Source organism: Mauremys reevesii, linkage group 3 (assembly GCF_016161935.1).
Source record: "Mauremys reevesii isolate NIE-2019 linkage group 3, ASM1616193v1, whole genome shotgun sequence".
NCBI classification, from domain to species: Eukaryota; Metazoa; Chordata; order Testudines; family Geoemydidae; genus Mauremys; species Mauremys reevesii.
In genome coordinates, this window is record NC_052625.1 from 141,671,648 (window position 1) to 141,688,156 (window position 16,509).

General features: G+C 46.1%; 1 protein-coding gene across 4 annotated transcripts in view; it reads right to left on the reverse strand.

The window, feature by feature from the left end:
• Nucleotides 1-16,509, reverse strand: part of ANKRD6 (ankyrin repeat domain 6) — a 171,920-nt gene that overhangs the window by 55,560 nt on the left and 99,851 nt on the right. The window contains exon 2 of one of the 4 annotated variants that reach the window (XM_039531908.1): nucleotides 15,830-15,936. The exons of the other annotated variants lie outside the window; for them this stretch is intronic. The gene's annotated coding sequence lies outside the window, so the exon portion shown is untranslated. The remainder of the gene's footprint in view (nucleotides 1-15,829; nucleotides 15,937-16,509) is intronic. 4 annotated transcript variants of the gene reach the window in all.

Sequence of the window (16,509 nt, forward strand, 5' to 3'; positions counted from 1 at the left end):
TTTGTCCCTGAAAATTTCTTCCATCTTCAATTTCATCAGGTGTTACACATATTGTAAATTTGCCTTTGCACAGAATTCCTTGCATTCATTTATCTGTCCACACTTACAGCCATTGCTAACACAGAGTACAGCACTGTGCAGATCCTAAGGCAGACAAAGAGCACTGGCACAGCAGTTAGACAGCCAAAAATGAAGTATATTCAGGACCCCTAATTCAAATTCAAAACTCACAAAATCCATACGGCTATTTAGAGTCAATACTAGGTGTAGTGCGGATTTCAAATCATTTTGGTTTTAGGTTAAGAGGGAGGATGATAATGATTCAGTTAACTGAAAAGCATGTCTCTTACAAAGAACCACATGCTATTCATCAGGAGCAAAGATAGAGTAGTAATAATGCAGGCTACTGAAATAGAAAGCACCAGTCTCAAAGTGCAGGGGCGGCTCCAGGCCCCAGCATGCCAAGCGCGTGCTTGGGGCGGCATGCCGCGGGGGGCGCTCTGCCGGTCGCTGGCAGGGCGGCAGGCGGCTCTGGTGGACCTCCCGCAGGCGTGCCTGCGGAGGGTCCGCTGGTCCCGCGGCTCCGGTGGAGCATCCGCAGGCGTGCCTGTGGGAGGTCCACCGGAGCCGCAGGACCAGCGGACCCTCTGCAGGCACGTCTGCGGGAGGTCCACCGGAGCCGCGGGACCGGCGACCGGCAGAGCGCCCCCCGCGGCGTGCCGCCGTGCTTGGGGCAGCGAAATGGCTAGAGCCGCCCCTGTCTAAGTGTATGGCTAACTTTCTGTCAGGCAGCTAACACATCCACATAAACATAATTCACACGCCTTATAAATCAACAGTCTTAATACTCAAACCAGATTCCACTGCATTTCTCTAATGCTGGGGAAAGTCCGCAGCCAAATGGGTAAACTAGGGCCCTATTGCAAGACAAAATATGCCAGTTTTCATTCATACAACAAACTAATGTCTAGGGTCAAAGTACTGTAAATTTTATTATTCATAAGCCAGAAACTGCTCCTTAGGTAGAACACCTTTTACAACATCATTGTTTATATAAGTCCAATGGGGGACGGAGGTAGTGGTGCACATAGCACTTCACAAAACATAGGTAAGACAGCTCCACACCTCAAAGAAATTATAGTCTATCTTGGACAGACACAATACAAACCAGGAAGGGATTGGGCATTTAGCTGGTCAGCCGAGATTGGGAAAAGGTTACAATTGGGAGGGGAAAAAATATTGGGGACAGCAAAGGGACCCAGATGGGGCATAGGAAGCGGCTGTGTTCGGAAATTACTTACAGCTGAAGACAAAGAACACTGGATGCAGAAACGAAGAGGAAGATAGTGAAGTGATGAGAGGAGTGGGAATAAAGTTGGGGGCAGTAGAGGAAGATTATAGCTGCAGCATTTTATGGATAGACTGGAGAGGTAAAAGGCAAAAAGGCCAGAAAGTGGGAGGCTACAGCAGTCAAGACAAGAGAGAACTTAGGCGTGGTTTAGGGTTTTAGGTTGTGGAAATGAAGGCGGGATTGATTTTAGCAATATCAAGAAGTGAGATGGTGGAGGGGCATCCACAGTGAATCAATTGAAAGGCAGGTAGACATGCAAGATTAGACAGAATTTGAGAGGTCAGAAGTGAAGCGGTACAGTAGATTTGCAAGATGTCATCATAAAGGTGGTAGCACAAATTGTGGGAGCAGCTGAGATTAGCAAGGGGCTGAGCAGACAGAGAAGTGCAGTGGGGAAACCTACCTATCGCTGTGGAGTCTGGGTAACTAAAGATGGAACCCTGAAAGTCACTTAGGGCTTGTCTACACTACAGGACTATTTCGAATCTACTTAAGTCGAATTTGTGGATTCGACCTTAATACGTCGAATTTGTGTATCCATACTAAATACACAAATTCGAACTTCTTAGTCCACATTCACGGGGCCAGCTTCGACTTTGGAAGCGGTGCACTGTGGGAACCTATCCCACAGTTCCCGCACTCCCCGCTGCCCATTTGAATTGTGGGATTTCCCCCCAATGCATGCTGGGGGGAAAAATGTGTCGTCATTGAACCGTCAATCCCGCCCTCCCTGTCTTCCTTGAAAGCGCCAGCGGGAAATCTGTTCGCGCCCTTCTCTGGTCGGTTACAGCGCGGACGCCACAGCACTGCGAGCATGGAGCCCGCTGCGATCATCGCTGCACTTATGGCCGTTGTCAACTCCTCGCACATTATCGTCCACCTCTTCCACAGTCAGATGCTGAGAAACCGGGCGAGGAGGCTCCGGCAGCACGGTGAGGAGAGTGGCGCAGACCTCTCACAAAGCAGGGTACGCCGGGCAGTGGAGATCATGGTGGCAATGGGTCAAGTTCATGGTGTGGAACGGCGATTCTGGGCCCGGGAAACAAGCACAGACTGGTGGGACCGCATAGTGCTGCAGGTCTGGGATGACACAGAGTGGCTGCGAAACTTCAGGATGCGTAAGGGCACTTTCCTTGAACTGTGTGACTTGCTGTCCCCTGCCCTGAAGCGCCAGGACACAAGGATGCGAGCAGCCCTGACTGTGCAGAAGCGAGTGGCCATAGCCCTCTGGAAACTTGCCACGCCAGACAGCTACCGGTCAGTAGCGAACCACTTTGGCGTGGGCAAATCTACCGTGGGGATTGCTGTCATTCAAGTAGCCCACGCAATCGTTGAGCAACTGCTCTCAAAGGTAGTGACTGTCGGAAATGTCCAGGCCATCATAGATGGCTTCGCCGCGATGGGATTCCCAAACTGCGGTGGGGCTATAGATGGGACTCACATCCCTATCCTGGCACCAGCCCACCAGGCCAGCGAGTACATTAACCGAAAGGGCTACTTTTCAATGGTGCTGCAAGCTGTGGTGGACCATAGGGGACGTTTTACCAACATCAACGTCAGGTGGGCGGGCAAGGTTCATGACGCGCGTGTTCAGGAACTCTGGTCTGTTTAGACGCCTCAGGCAGGCACTTTCTTCCCGGACCACAAAATAACGGTTGGGGATGTGCAGATGCCTACAGTGATCCTCGGGGACCCGGCCTACCCGCTAATGCCCTGGCTCATGAAGCCCTATACAGGCGCCTTGGACACTGAAAAGGAACTCTTCAACTACCGGCTGAGCAAGTGCAGAATGGTGGTGGAGTGTGCTTTCCGGACGTCTCAAGGGAGATGGCGGACCTTACTGACTCGCTCGGACATCAGTGAAAAGAATATCCCGTAGTTATTGCTGCTTGCTGTGTGCTCCACAATCTCTGTGAGAGCAAGGGCGAGACCTTTTGGCGCTTGGGAGGTTGAGGCAAATCACCAGGCTGCTGTTTACGATCAGCCAGACACCCGTGCTGAGAGAATATCCCAGCGGGAAGCGATATGCATCAAGGAGGCTTTGAAAGCGAGTTTCCTCGCAGAGCAGGGTAACCTGTGACTGTCCACTTGATTTTAAGAGAGCCTGATCATAAACCAAGTTTTCCCCACTTCCCAAGGACGTTTTAAAACTAAGGACATGTTTTAGTAATTAATAATAAATCTTTCGTTGACTTTGCATTTCTGTTTATTCGTTGAAACATGGAAGCATTCTGTGCTGGTTAAGGTGTGCACTGATGGGTGGGTTTGCAGGAAGGGGCGAGGTGCCGTCCTTGGATAGGGGTTACCATGACGGCTGTGGGTTTGGGCGTTGGAAGGGGTGAGGGTGTGGGGAAGGGTGAGTATCTGCCCCTGGATGAGGTCTCTTTTTGGGGCTCGGGGCACCGGGGAGGATCGTGACTACGGTCCAAATGCATGTGAAGGGAAGCCTGCCTTTACATTCGGGGATGTCAGGCACCAGGACCCTGCACAAGCATACACATCAAGGAAAGACCCGGGCAGCATACACCACACAGACTGTCCCTGGTGCCTAGTGACTGCAGTCTGTGTGTGCCCTGCAGTTGACCCTGCAGCCAAGTCTGTAGCATGGCACTGTGGGCTATGCAGTGACATTACAATTCCCCCCCCCCCACAGAACAACAGAAAGTCTTCTGACCCCAGAAACGGGCCGGAACCAGTCAGTAACACCAAACCGCTTTTAATAATGTAATACACAGTGGGGGGTTTGAACTTGGAGTTGGGACTGGTTGATGCTGTAAAGAAAGAGCTTGTACAAATTTACAGCGCGACAGTTGTCTCTAACATTATCGGTGTGCTGCGGTGCAGGGACAGTTCTCACGGCCCCTACCGCCCCTCCGTCTTGTCACTTTGGGTGAGGGGGGGACAGGACTTCTTGGCGTTGGAGGGCGGTTGCAGATGCACTGCAGGGGGGCTCTCTCCTCCTGACTGCGGTCTTGCAGAACATCTACAAGGCGCCGGAGCGTCTCCGTTTGCTCCCTCATTAGACCAAGCAGCGTTTGAGTCGCCTGCTGGTCTTCCTGCCGCCACCTATCCTCCCGTTCCAGGTGTGTGCGATGCTGCTGACACAGGCTCTCCCTCGACTGTCTCTGCTCTGCCGCCTCCGCTCTGGAGCTGGCCATCAGTTCCTGGAACATGTCGTCCCTTGTCTTTTTCTTTCGGCGTCTAATCCGAGCCAGCCTCTGCGAGGGGGATGGCGGGGCAGTCCGGGAAGGAGCCGAAGCTGTGTGATGTGAAAAAGTAGGTGATTTCCTTGAACACATACATGTTTGCCAACAGTAAACACAGTCTAGTCAGTTTCAGTTAACAAGACCAAAGAGGGAACCAAGTCTCAGGAGATCTCAGAACTAGTCCGAGATTTCGGAATACGCTCTCATTGGCGGCGCCATTGCACTGGAGAGCGCACAAGCGAGGAAAGATAGCTGCATCCCTCTTGCACAAAGTCCTGGTAAGCCTTACAGTACATACTGCTTATCAGTTAATGGTTAGCTGTGCTCTCCTGCTAAAGGCAATGTGCAAAGCAGAAAGGATAAGCCTTTTGCAGCCCCTCCCGCCAGCGCACGGGAACGATCAATGCATGCTTGTTCTCTGTGGCCTCTCGCACGTGGCTGTTAGGCGAGGGTCATTGTTATGCAACCTAATTGTAAACCATTAACAATAGTAACACTACACTAATTGCCCTACTTAGATGCAGTATTTGCAGAACGAGATCACCCTGAGGCGGGTCACTCGTGCCCAGAAAGACAGGATGTTACGGGACGCACTGCACAGACCAGGACCATATGCAGCAATGCTAGTAGAGGCGATGGTTCCACTCTATATTCGGATGTCCTGGCGTGGAAGAGTCTGCTTCCACGGAGCGCCCAACAAGCGACCTCTTCCGACGAACCTCATGCGGAGGCTTTGCGAGGAACTGAATGACACCTTCGTAGAAATGTCGCTAGAGGACTATTTTTCTATCCCCATTTGTGTGGACCTTCTCTTTATATAGTTTAATATATATTATAGTTTAATATTTAGAATGTTTTAAATTGTAAATATTTAGAATTTTTTAAAGTCCATTTGTGTGGACCTTCTCTTCATATAATTTAATATATATTATAGTTTAATATTTAGAATTTTGTAAATACTGTTTCTATTTTTTCTATAACAATGTTATAAAAAATAAATGTTTATACGTGTGTTGCACTTACCGCCTGATCCTTCCCCTGATTCCGAGTCCGGGTTAACGGCAGGGGAGGGTTGGTAGGGGATCTCTGTGAGGGTGATGAAGAGATCCTGGCTGTCAGGGAAAGCGGGAGTGGGTTCGATGTCGCCTGCGCCGTCCTCTAAAGACCCTTCCTCATCTTCCCCATCGGCGAACAGGGAGGGGGAACTGTCCCGGTACACTATTCCGTCCTCTGAGTCCACCGTCACTGGTGGGGCACTGGTGGCAGACCCACCTAGAATGGCATGCAGTGCCTCGTAGAAGCGGCATGTCTGGGGCTGGGCTCCGGAGCGTCCGTTTGCCGCTCTGACTTTTTGATACCCTTGTCTTAGGTCCTTCACTTTCACGCGGCACTGCATCGCATCCCGGCTGTATCCTTTGTCTTTCATGGCTTTAGAAACCTTCTCGAACGTCTTCGCGTTCCGCTTGTTGGAGCGCAGCTCCGAGAGCACAGACTCCTCGCCCCACACAGCGATCAGATCCTGGACTTCCCGGTCACTCCATGCTGGGGACCTCTTTCTATTCTGGGATTGCCCGGACTCCTCTGCTGGAGAGCTCTGCATCGTTGCAGGTGCTGCGGAGCTCACCCCAATGTGCAACCAGAACGTCAGATTCAAACCGCCCAGACAGGAAAATGAATTCAAATTTTCGCGGGTCATTTCCTGTGTGGCTGGCCAGAGAATCCAAGCTCGGACTGCTGTCCAGAGCGTCAACAGAGTGGTGCACTGTGGGATAGCTCCCGGAGCTGCTAAGTTCGATTAGCATCCACACCAAGCCTAATTCGAGCTAGCAAGTGCGAATTTAGCGTTACTCCACCTGCCGGGGTGGAGTACCAAATTCGAACTAAAGAGCCCTCTAGTTCGAATTAAATGGCTTCCTGGTGTGGACGGTTGAGCGGTTAGTTCGAATTAACGCTGATAAATTCGAATTAAAGTCCTAGTGTAGACCAGGCCTTAGAGAAAGAGGAAGAAGTTGAGCCACCAGAGAAGACACTAAAACAGGGATGGGCAAACTTTTTGGCCCAAGGGCCATATCTGGCTGGGGAAATTGCATGCAGGGCCAGGGCGGGGTGTGAGAGGGAGTGCATTGTGCAGGAAGGGGCTCAGGACAAGGGGTTGGGGCAGAGGAGGGGGTGTGGAGTGTATGAGGGGGCTCAGGGAAGGGGGTTGCAGTGCAGGAAGGGTGCGAGGTGCAGCAGGGGGCTCAGGGCAGGGGTTTGGGGTGCAGGAGGGATGCGGCAGGGTGCTCAGGGCAGAAGGTTGAGGTGCAGAAGGGGTGCAGGGTGCAGCAGGGGGCTCAGGGCAGGTGGTTGGGGTGCAGGAAGGAGCTCAGGGCAGGGAGTTGGGGTGCGGGGTGCAGGAGGGGTTTGGGCTCAGGCCCGGCGCCGCTTACCAGGAGCAGCTCCAGAGTGGCAGCGGCACGCACTGGGGCCAGGGCAGGCCACTGCTGGAGCAGCCCCAGGGACAGATGCTTGGATGGCCCCGGGGCCAGCTGCAGCGGCCAGTGCTGCTGACCACAAGGGCTGCCAGAGCAGCAGCCAGTCGGGGGCAGCCAGCCTCCACGCGGGAGCAGGGGCCAGCCGTTGGCCCCAATGGCCTCTCACGCTGTTATCCCCAGGGCAGCAGCACCCCAGGGACTAAGGAGTAGCTAAGGTTTAGCCAGGGGTATTTATAGTAAAAGTCATGGACAGGTCATGGGCAGTAAATTTTTGTTTATTGCTCGTTACCTGTCTATGACTTTTACTAAAAATACCCATGACTAAATCTTAGCCTTACATAAGCCATATTAAAAAAGCCATGAAATGGTTGTAATAAATAGGTCGGTCTATAAGTTCCATCAAGGGAGGACTTTCAAAGCTTAAATAAGATGAACCAGCCAGAGCTGTAGCTGTATTGTTAATAACATATCATTGATGCTTCCACGTTCCTTCATTACTGTTTCTCCTCATTCCCTGTTCTTCATGACCATCTATTTGCTTGCTTGTTAGAGCAAGTTTTACAGTCACTTATTTGTTCCTATCCTTACTTCTGATTTGGCTGCTCATGCATTTGAGAAAGTTGCACATTTACAACTGTAATTGGTTTTGATCATCTTAAAATACTTATGGCCAGACAGTTTATTTTTGCTCCTTTCATAAAAATCAGTGACATCAGTGAGATTTTGAGAGCTTCACAGTGAATCTCTGAGGAAGGCACAATGTGAACATTTTCCCAACAGATGTTTCAAAGGAGATTTACAAAGAAATTCCATGTAGGCATTATGCAAGCTTTAACCACATAATTAGAAGTCATAGAAATGTTCACAAATTCTCAAATTATTTGTGGCTCAGCAGACGCTTAGCACCATCACTAAATGCAAAGGATCTCAGGTTAGTTACTCTACTAGCAAGTAAAACACTAGAGATTGTACTCACTTTTGGTCTTAGTTTCCCCCCCCCTCCCCCCATCTTGCTCTCTTTTCTGATTACTGCAGTGAATTCTTTCTTGGAGACACCATTAGCCTTTTCAGCTTGTCATGCTCTGTGATTCTGAAGTGATTTACAGTTATAGCACTGCTGCTATAATGCATTTTCATTCTTGCCTCTTCCACTGATTGAATCACATATAAAAGCATATTAAGGAATGGATCCAGCCATCAATTTTTATGTCTTTCTACTGTGCTATTTACGTCTCCTAAAGTCATCCTCTCATCTTCCTCCTTTTCAGAAATGTACTGACCTATGAGCTGCATTCCCATGTTTGGACCCTTTATATTTCCTTAGCTGCTATGGAGTGTGGATTACTCACAATTCAGAAAAGCATGTTTGATGTAAATAGAGCTTGGATGATCAAGAGACCAACTTTTCCTCTCTCCTGAGGAGAGGCAAAAGAAGCAGATGGTGAGAAAGGGAAGGGGAACAACCCTCTTATACTTACTCTGACAAATGACCCTTTCCCAGGGCAACAGATAGGTGGAAACTCCACCTCAACAAAGCCCCCCCCCTCCCCAGCTGGGAGTTACTGCACTAGGGCAGGGAGACATCAGTACATGCCCCTCCCAGTAATATTTAACTCTTTGTCCGCCTTGCACATCTAGAGTCTCCTCTTTAAAATGTTCACATATGCTGTAAATAGCAATTGCCTAAGTGCTACAGTAAAACCCATTTTATGCTGTGTTCTCACTCTCAAATTGTGCACAAAGAATTCTGCAATGTGATTTGTGCTTCATACCAATCAGGGGTGGCTCTAGCAATTTCGCCGCCCCAAGCACGGCGGCACGCCGCAGAGGGCGCTCTGGCGGTCACCGGTCCCGCGGCTCCGGTGGACCTCCTGCAGACGTGCCTGTGGAGGGTCCGCTGGTCCCGCGGCTCCAGTGGAGCATCCGCAGGCACCTCTGCAGAAGGTCCACCGGAGCCGCAGGACCAGCGGACCCTCCACAGGCACGCCTGCGGGAGGTCCACCGGAGCCGCCTGCCGCCCTCCCGGCGAACAGCAGAGCGCCCCCTGTGGCATGCCGCCCCAAGCACGCGCTTGGCATGCTGGGGCCTGGAGCCGGCCCTGATACCAATTCCCTGGTGCCAATGAGCAGGCTCCAAACAGTGCTTCCTCATTAAAGCACCAGAACCCAGGAGTCCTGACTTCCAGTAACATGCTCTTACCAATAGACTCAGGATCAATATCCACCCTCCCCTCTTGCTCTCCTTAGGCCTCTGGTAAGTGCTGAAGCATGAGACCATTCAAACTTATTGCATCACAAACTAAAGAAAGTATATGAGAACTTATTTTGGTTTTACATATTTTACATTCAGATTCGTCCTCGCTGCATCATTGTACCTACCTTGGGCAGGTCAGCAAAGCAATACCCACTCCTTGCATCCCTCTAAGAAAGCCTGCTGGATGTGATGGCCACAGATCCAGTAATAACATGGCTCCACAGAGCACTCAGTTCTGAGAACAGTCCCGTCCCCCCCACCAACCCTCTCGTCACTGGAGCATCGAAGATGACAGTCCTACTAAGAGCATGAATTAGTAATTCAGACCCATAGCAATGATTCAGTGCTATGAATCTTGACAAGGTCTGATACCCATGTCCAGCAAGATGTCCACAGATTTTAGCAAATGCATGACTCAGTCAGTGAGGAATATGCCTTAGGACATTTTTGTATCTGGAAGGGAACAAAACAAGGTGTATGGTTGCTCGGTGACAAAGTCAGAAAGCTCTTTGGATTCAGTTTCTACCATACATAGCCCAAAGAACTGTCAAAAATGTAGGTTTCTGTACAGGCCCTCCTCTGTGATCATTACTAGACTAGTTGCTCAGTCATGTTACTACACAAAGACTCAAGTAGGAAAAGGCATAAGAATGATTATTTTAAGAAAATAGACCAAATAAGTTTGGAAATTTGGGGAAACATCAAATCTCAGGGATGTTCAAAGACCTGAAGGAGCTGGTGATGACATCATTCCACACAGACAGCTCACTGTCGTGGCATTTCCAGGACATATTGCAAAGGTAAACCATTGCTTGATTAATGCTCTTCTCATGTCACCCTGGGGAAGAAGCATCTTTTAGTGGCAATACTATTCATAAGAAAATGACAAAAATCACAGAATTTCTTTGCTTTATATTCAGTAGATTATTGAAATGCTTCCAAAGGAATCAACATATATAAACCCATCAACTATGTAAACCCCACAAACACTAAATAAAACAACAAAATAGAAAGGATATAACACCTGACAATAGGTCATTAATAACAGCGATCAAGTTAAGTTACTGTCTAGATAAAAGAAAAATTGCATCTCTAACAAGGAATTTCCATCGTGCCCATCACCATGATACCAAGGCACATATACTATAAATAAAGAATCACAATTTTTTTTCTACAACTGACAAACTCCATTCCTCACCTGCCCACCAAAAATGTTGCCAAGTCTTTCAAGAAAAACACCCATCACAACTTCTTACTATATAGTATAATGAACAAAAAAGGGAGGATTTTAATGCTGCTTTACGTGGAAATCACTACATAACCCAAATTATGGACTCACTACTGACACTTCCATAATAAAGACCAGGCATTCTGCAGACATATTTTACACTATTAATATTTAATAACCATAATTAGCTCTTAAATGGCACTTTACATGCTCATACTGCAATTCTCTTCTTTTAATCCAATCACTTTCAGTGCAGCATGTTTCCTTTCCTACTAACATGCACATCAGCACATTAAAATCTGTACAAAGTTCTCTCTACTCTTTCTCTCACTGTAAATCATTTGATTGTATTTTGAACAAAGGGTGCAACATAAATAATAGTTTTGCAATCCGCATATTTTTCTGCTATGAAGAATCTGATTTTTTCCCAGCAGCTGACTCATGGGCTGTTTGTTCACTCCCCTGTCTCCTGGATGCAGATATATCTTTTCAGAGGCGCCAACTTTCTAATTTCCCCAGGGGGTATTCCACCTCTGCCCTGCCTCAACCACCACCCCACAACACCCTTTCCCCCAATGCCCCACCTCTGCCCCGCCTTTTCCCAACCTGTTCTGTCCCCTCCCCCAAGTGTGCCCTGCACTTGCTCTGCCCCCTCCCCCTGAGCACAGCTGATCCTTGCAAGCAGGCGGAGCTGGGAGGGAGGGGAGGAACTGATTGGCGGGGCCCACTGGCTGGCCGGAGGCACTGGGGGAAGGAGGAGGAGCTGATCAGTGCAGCCACTGGTGGGTGCTGAGCACCCACTGTTTTTTTTCCAGTGTGTGCTCCAGTCCCAGAGCACTCATGGAGTTGGTGCCTATGTAGCTTTTATTTCTTTCTAACAACCGTTAAACTCTTGATATTTTAAGGATTCTCCAGGATGTCACATCTTTTCTTCCTTTAGTTGCTCTTTTCAGATTCTCAAATGTCTCTAATACAATGAATGTGTTTTGCAAAAAGATAATACTCTTTCCAAAGGTGGACTTGGTCAACAAAAAGTACTATAATGGAAAAACCAAAGTGTAGCAGTGCTATCTAGAAAAAGGCAAAATGATATGAATTATGGGGCAATATACACTTGATTCATATTTTTCTTTACATATAGATACATTAATATAGTTTATTTGCAGCACACTTTTTACATGAGTGAACATTTTTAGACTAAAAAAGATGGTGACTAATAAAAATGAATACTCTGGAAAACTAGAGTACTGATCTTATAGCTATTTTCCTCTATTGTATAAAGTCCACATTTTGAAATGTTACTGTATTGAACAGGATTCCTGTTTTTTATATGTACACTGGATTTGGGATTCATCTTCTTAAGAGTCTAGGACAATCTGGAACACCTTGAGATTATTTTTGTTTTTATTAATTCTTATTACTTACCCTGATTGCCAGTCAGTCAGTTTCCCAAAGAGAATCTGCATGACTAGTGCTCACAACTCGTTAGGTAAACTAAATTAGACTGATTTGTGCTACCCTTCTCTCACCTCTGACAATTGCTTGCTTCTGTATCAACAGTTGGCCTTGCCGGCCACAAACATGAGGAGCCAGGTAGGGAAGCTTCAAACTGCTGCAAACTGAACTCTTCATCAGATAAGGTGCTGTCATCCTAGCACCATTGTCAGCGAGGTTAAATTTAAATTCATCTGACTGACAGTTCTCAAATCACACCTTATTACCACCCCCTCCCCCCCGAAAAATTGTGAAGTGGTGTCAGCCAAGTCTAAACTTTTAAACAGAGGCGGAGACACATTCAGATGGGATTATATGGGGATCAGGATTGCAATTTAAACTGATCACTGAAATGCCATTGATCTTCTTATACAGACAGCTGCTTCCTCCACACACACACCCCCACACACTTTATGTATTTTTTTTCTTACCAACCTGATGCCCTGACTTACACTTACATAGGTTTTTCCCAAGGGTAATGAAACATACTCCACATTGATTCAAGAGCATATTTATTTATAAATGCTCTGGCTGCTGTGCTGCACCTTCCATAATATTCAACATTATTATTATTTTATATGTAGCATTCGTCAGGTTATCGTCTTACTATAATTAAGTTTCAAAACTTTATTGTTCCCCCTCAGCTCCTTTAAAACACACACACCAGCATAAACACACCCACGCTCTTCAAAGACTGTCTATAAAAGCAAGCTTACCTCTCAGTGAGCATTTTCCAGCCAAACAATACTGATAAAATAAAATCTGTTGTTTAATACGAAACAGTACATGTGTGTAAACACACATCTGAGACACTTGGGTGTTCATCTGCATATTAACAGACAGAATGTCTTTCCAGCTCACTGCTATTTCACAGAAGTGCTGAGGTCTGAGCTCTGGGAACTGACCCAGACATTTGGTCGTGCTTGAGTGAGAACAGACTATATGTTCCATTCTATGCATCCAAAGAAGTGAGCTGTAGCCCACGAAAGCTTATGCTCAAACAAATGTGTTAGTCTCTAAAGTGCCACAAGTACTCCTGTTCTTTTTGCAGAGTTCTTTGTGCTTTGCATGCATGGAGAATTCAAGCACAGTGGGATTACTAGATGTTGAGAAATTCTCCCTTACTCCCATCATCTTCTGCATTAGATTCAGCTATTGCAAAATTAGGACCTTATCCAACTGCCACTGAAGTCAATGGCAAAACTCCCACAGAATTTAATGGGAGCAGGTTTGGGCCTACATTTTAAAATCCTTTCCAAAATTCATTTCTCTTCCTCTTGCACCTGCTATTTTGCCCCTGCTTTGTTATTCACAGATTCTTCTCCATGGCAAATTCTCTCATTTGAGTTCTTTGCTTTGCTTTCATTCAGATGACAAAAATGGTTCTGAAATGAACGAGTTTTATTTCTGGATAAAGTCTGGTTTTGGGAGTGGATAGTGTGTTGGATTAAGGCAATGCTGGTATCAACCTTTCACCTTCAGGAATCTGTGTTCCAATGTCAAAGTGAAAATGAGCATGGTGGTCTTAGTCTCTTCCCACTCACTAGTGGACAATTACCGCATCGAAAAGCGACCTTACAAGTTGATGCAACTCTCCACCTTCTGCAGCCCGCACTTGAGAGAGACCCAGGACAGAAACAGAGGAATGCTGCAGGTCAGGACTGAGGAGCACGGAAAGAGATATGTGGGGAAGCTTGCAAAGAAGTGGTCTGCCCCAACACTATCAATCTTTCACTTTCAAAAGGCCTATGTTTAGCCAATGGGAAAGAAAAAAATAGTAAATTTTGTAAAAATTTTAAAAAGTAATGCTATACTGGAAAAGATCAAGAGAGAAATATGATCATAGATGTGTAGATTTTAAGGTCAGAAGGGACCATTATGATAATCTAGTCTAACTTCCTATATAACACATGCCATAGAAACTCAACCAGTAAACCCAACATTAAGACCATAATTTCTGGTTGGATGAGAACAGATGTGCATCAGTGCAGCGTCAGGAGACATCTGACTGTCAGAACAGGAAGAAAGGCTGTATCTGCATTTACCAACTTTGAAAGCACTGATTACAGTCTCCCTGCCACTGACCTTCTCCAGATGCTATCAGTATCTTGTAAATGGTGGTGGGACAGCCCCAAGAATCCAGCCACAATCAACATCCTTTGATTTCACATAGAGATGCAACGAATGGGCTAGGCCAGCTTAGCGATCCAGTAGTAATTCACTGAACAAACATGAACATCCGAGCTGGTGAGTCTAGCCTGGTTCTTTGATGCTAGATCAGGTGGAGGTGGAAGTATTGCTGAGGCAATGCTCACGAGTCCTAGGAATTGAGCAGATGATTTGCTTTACTGCATCAGCAATTCCTGCCAGTATTTTCTCAGGGAAATAGGGGTGTTAATATTTATATTAGTACAGTGTCCAAAATGTGCTAGGCACTGTATAAAGATAGTAGCAAGAATCTAAGAGTTCTGAAAGGAGCTCTGCCTGTATCCTCAGAACTGCAATAGGTTACATACACTCTGAGTTGTATATGTAAACAAGGTGGCAAGAAACATACTGGAAGGACACAACTGCATCTCATCAGAGAAAAGAAGAGAGAAAATTTGTGATTTTTTCCATTGGTACTCTTTCCTGGGACTAAAGACATTTCCTGCTTGTTCAATGACCCAGACTGCTCTCAGGATTGGTCACATTTGTCAGATGATCAGCTTTAGATGAGAATACCCCTAACCTATTGCAAACTAGTGGCTGAAATTCAGAGGGGCAGTGTCTCTAATATATTTTACAAGTGAACAGTTTTGCACTAGGTGTGGCTCGTGGTATTATATATATAGATATAGATATAGATATAGACATAGATATAGATATAGACAAAAAAAGTGCTGAAATGCATTTCTAGTACTTCCAGAAGTGATAGTACCAGAACACTGTTACAGTTCCCAAAAGAGTGCTGGAATAGTGTTCTGGAGCGTTCCGGCATGACTCAAGCCCTGATCATATCCAACACAACACAACATTTCCAATGGTGTCACACTGTATGATGTCATGATCAAGATAAGAGAAAGCACAAACATTCAGCGAGATGCCACACCTTGGGAAATTCTGAAATGAGAGAGCAAAAAACCAAATGTGTGTCAGAGTGTGGAAAGTGTATATACACTTTTCTGTCCAAAGCAGCAGTTATAACATTATATTAGAAGTCAGTGTAATAATAATTCTCACTGATGGAACTGGATGTGCTGATTCTCCCTCACCTTCATTTTTCACTGAGCAGCTGTCTGTCACCCCTGAACAGAAAAATTGTGTAGATAATTCAAATGATCTGCTGTTTTAGGGCCCCATTAGATGTTCATTTATTTCAATGGATTTTGGATTAGGCCCCTAAGCAGTACGTGACCTACTGGCAAGTGAACTAAAACCTTCTCTGAATTGATCCTAATATACCAACACCCAACCCTCATTTCTGGAAACAGAGCCTGGCCATTACATTATACAGGTCATGTGATGTGCAGTGTCTTGGATTATACTGTAGGAGGGAATACAGTGGGAATACTGGATGGCTCAGGGGGGTTTGTTCATCTGTTACAGAATCATTCGCCACAGGTTCAAGTCCAGGCCAGGTTAATAGCAATCCAAAATTATCATCTCACTGACGTGTAGGGTCCTATGCCAAAAGAATTGAAGGTCTCCATTCAGCTCCTAGTAAAGAAGTGCCCATAAGTCAAAATACAGCATAACATACATTAATTGATACCCTTGTAAGTAGTTTCAGCAGACAATCAAAGAAGCCAGTGTTGAGGCTAGACTAGTTTATCACCCTTACCTGTTGCCCTGTGGGTCAGGGCTGAGGTACATTGGCATGGAAATGAGGCTGATAAAGGATCTGACGGTTGCAATGCTGTACCATAGACAGTCACTTAATTCTTTTCCCTAAAATAACACATAAGATCATGACTACCCTTAATGTGTTTATGCTGTGTACCATACACAGTAAATACTGTGACACAAAGCATTAAGAGGGGATGTAAACAGGATGCCCATGCCATTGCAGTCTATCTGTACCAAAATTACGTTTAAGTAACACCTCTGTTATAAATGTTAATTGGAAACCATTACTATCTGTAGTCCTCTCACTAAATTTTCCGAAGAAATTCTAAATCCTTAGGTCTTAATCAATCTTTTATAAAAGCAGCATGATAAATTCTTCTTATTGTCTTTTTTCCTGGACTTATATGTTTGATCTGTAAATCCATGTATCCCCTTTACCTTGTGATGTTCACCTCAGATCATGCAGAGCCTGAGGCAAAATTCACAATGCTTGAGAAGTACTATCTTAACACTGCGTTTCCTGGATTTCTAACTTTTTATATTTTTTGACTAGATTGTCTGAGAGGTAATATTCTTGCAAATCACTGATACATGCCTGCAACTTTAACTTCAACTTTATTAAGTTTGTGTGTGGGAATACAGGTATACATTAAGTGAGGTGACATTAACAGTAAC